This window comes from Dendrobium catenatum, unplaced genomic scaffold, assembly GCF_001605985.2.
Source record: "Dendrobium catenatum unplaced genomic scaffold, ASM160598v2 fragScaff_scaffold_1230, whole genome shotgun sequence".
NCBI lineage: Eukaryota > Viridiplantae > Streptophyta > Magnoliopsida > Asparagales > Orchidaceae > Dendrobium > Dendrobium catenatum.
The window spans coordinates 339590-342443 of NW_021319692.1; positions in this window are offsets into that span (position 1 = coordinate 339590).

Consider the following 2854-nt stretch of genomic DNA (forward strand, 5'->3'; position numbering starts at 1 on the left):
TGATTGGGAGGGGGCGAATGCCATGTGTATCCTGAAGTAAAGATAATGAAGGGTTTATTTTTAGATCATTACTACCTTTTTGAGGTCGAGATCAAGACCTTGCCTAAGGAGTATGAGTCCTTTAGGGGACTGTATGAAACTTGTAAGTGATATAAAGTATCCTTGCTTTTGCTTGGATTTTTCTAAAATATCATCTTGATGTTGGAAGTATTGGAGGGTCTTTTTGACCATAGTTGGAGTCAAGGTTGCCCCCCAGTCCGGATCTAATTCCTATGAAATTGGTGAAGTAATGACTGATGTCAGTAAGTGGACATGAACTTCTTTATGAGGTTGGAGCAAAAATTTTGCCCCCCAGTCAGGAATCACGTTCCCACAGACGGCGCCAAACTGTTGCGTCCTGGAATATTCGCGGTGGTAGAGAAATATATGGTTTAACGTCTTAGCATTGTACGAAGATCCAGCATGTTGACCTTGATTTTGCCAATTCACTAGGCCCAATGGATTAGGTTGACTAGGTCAACCTTTGACCTGGTCAACTCAACCCTTAATGGATCAATTTTTACCCATTAGGCCCATTAAGAGCCCAAATCCATTTGAAATCAAATTTGATTAATAACATGGCTTGAACCTCATCCCTTTGTGACTTATTTGACTGATTTGACCAAGTCAAACTTTGACTTGGTCAAATCAAGTCTTAAATAGGTCAAATTGGCCTATTTTAATGAGAATAATGGCCAATAAATGCAATTAAAGCCTCCCCTTCGTTTTGAATTCAAAACCCACGGTCAATTCCCTCTAATTTCCCTCCTAATTCAATCTAGATTAGATCTAGGCCGTTGATCTAGTGCTTAGAGATTTAAATAGGAGAAATTAGGTTTTGGAGAGGGATTTTTTGCTCTTGCCTTCTCGAGAGACTTTCTCAGCCCCTGAGATTTTGCGTGAGAGCTCCCACATATTTCCTCCACCTTCCCTCTTCGAATCCGGACAGAAAACGCTCGCCGACGGCGAGATCCCGGCGACCCGAAGGCTTGGACGATCAAAGTTTCGATCCACTCGATCCGGAGCTCGTTTGATCGAGGATTCAAGAGGAGAAACTTACGAGGACAGTCTACAAGCTCAACCATGTCAAAATCTCGGAGATCCCACGGTGAAATCTCCTTAAAACTCTTAGAATAGCCTACACCCCATAGATCTAAATAGCTTTTTGAAAAGCTCGTTTTAATCCAAATCAAATCCCCCCCATGATTTCTGCTCATCCCTAGAGTATGTGTTTAAAATTTCGTTCAATTTCGTCCATCTAATTGAGAGAATGAGACGATTTTCTTTTTAGGGTTTCGGTTCCCTGTGCATGCGCAGAGGAAGATGAAGTTTCTGTTCATCGTACTGTACGAAATATTTTGTATCGTACGATATAGTCGTACTATATAAATTTTTTTCGTACAGTATGATCTATTATAACAAGAAAGAATAAAAACACTTTTTTTTTCTGTGTTTTATCTTTCAGTTCATCGTACTGTACGAATTTATTTCGTACAGTACGATCTAGTGTGACAGAAAACTTTGAAATTACATAACTTTGTCGTTTTAAGCCCGCTGTCGACGCACAGCACCTTGTTTTGAATGTATTTTGAATTCTGTATTGTTTAAAACTATTTTAAGATAAAAATTCTATTTATATTTTCTGTTATTTCAAAAACAGTAAAACTTCTATATTTATGTACTATGAATTGATTTATATTTAATTATTTTATTTTCCAAAAATATCTATCTATATTTATAAGTATTTCCAAATTATTTTTAAAATTACTTATAAATTAAATCCTCTAATCTTGGGAGACCCACCATTGCATGAAATTTTGGACATAGATTCTATGTGTGAAGAGCAACCATGGGGAGTGGATTAGTGGGTAATTGAGTCCCAATCACTCACTAATCCCTTTATTATTCGTATTTATTTCCTATTTTGTCGAAGTATGCATGTGTAGGATCGCACCACGAGCACTTAGCTTAGGCTCTCCTAGATCTAAGGACATGGTGTGTTTATTTTGTTTGTCTCCCACGCATTTATTACCTTGAGGGTTAGTCAAAACATTACTTTAAACTCCTACAATGTAGTGACACCCTAAGGACAACAATTAAGGACCCGTCTAGCGAACTTAGAAGTTTTCTAGGAGCTAGGATAGATCCCGGATTGACATGAAAACTTCAACACTTAAACTTAGTGACATCTGAAACCTCTCAGAATTTTCTAGGAATTTTTAAGAGTCTTTAGACCCCTTAATTAACTAACCCTAATTAACTGGTTAAATAAGGCCCCACGACTTCCGAAAAATGCAATAAATACACCTTAGGTCAGAAAATTACCCATAATACCTCAAACTGACCAGAATCTGATCCTTGACCTTAGATAAATAGGGCTCTTTAGTTTGACTCTGGTTGACCCTTAATTTGACCATAGATGGAAATTACCATTTTGCCCCTAATAAATCATTAAAAATTATTTAAAAATCCCAAATTTTTCCAAACATCTGGGATCACTTTCTCAGGTCATTCATGACCTTTGGGAATGATCCCAATCAGTTTGGAGCTCATTTGGATCAAAACAGTAAAATTGGCCCTTTCCTAGTTAATTTAGAAAATTCTTTTAAATACCCCGATCTTTAGAAATCCGTAACTAATCGTAGAAAATTCCAAATTAGGTAAACTCACTTGAATTAGACTCCAATTAGAGCCTAGTATTTACTAAAAATCTTAGGATTTCAGAAACTAGCCTAGATTAGGAAGTCAACGTTTTGGTCAACCATAGTCTATAAGATAGGGCCCGAAGCTTAGAAAATTCATAACTTTGTCTAGA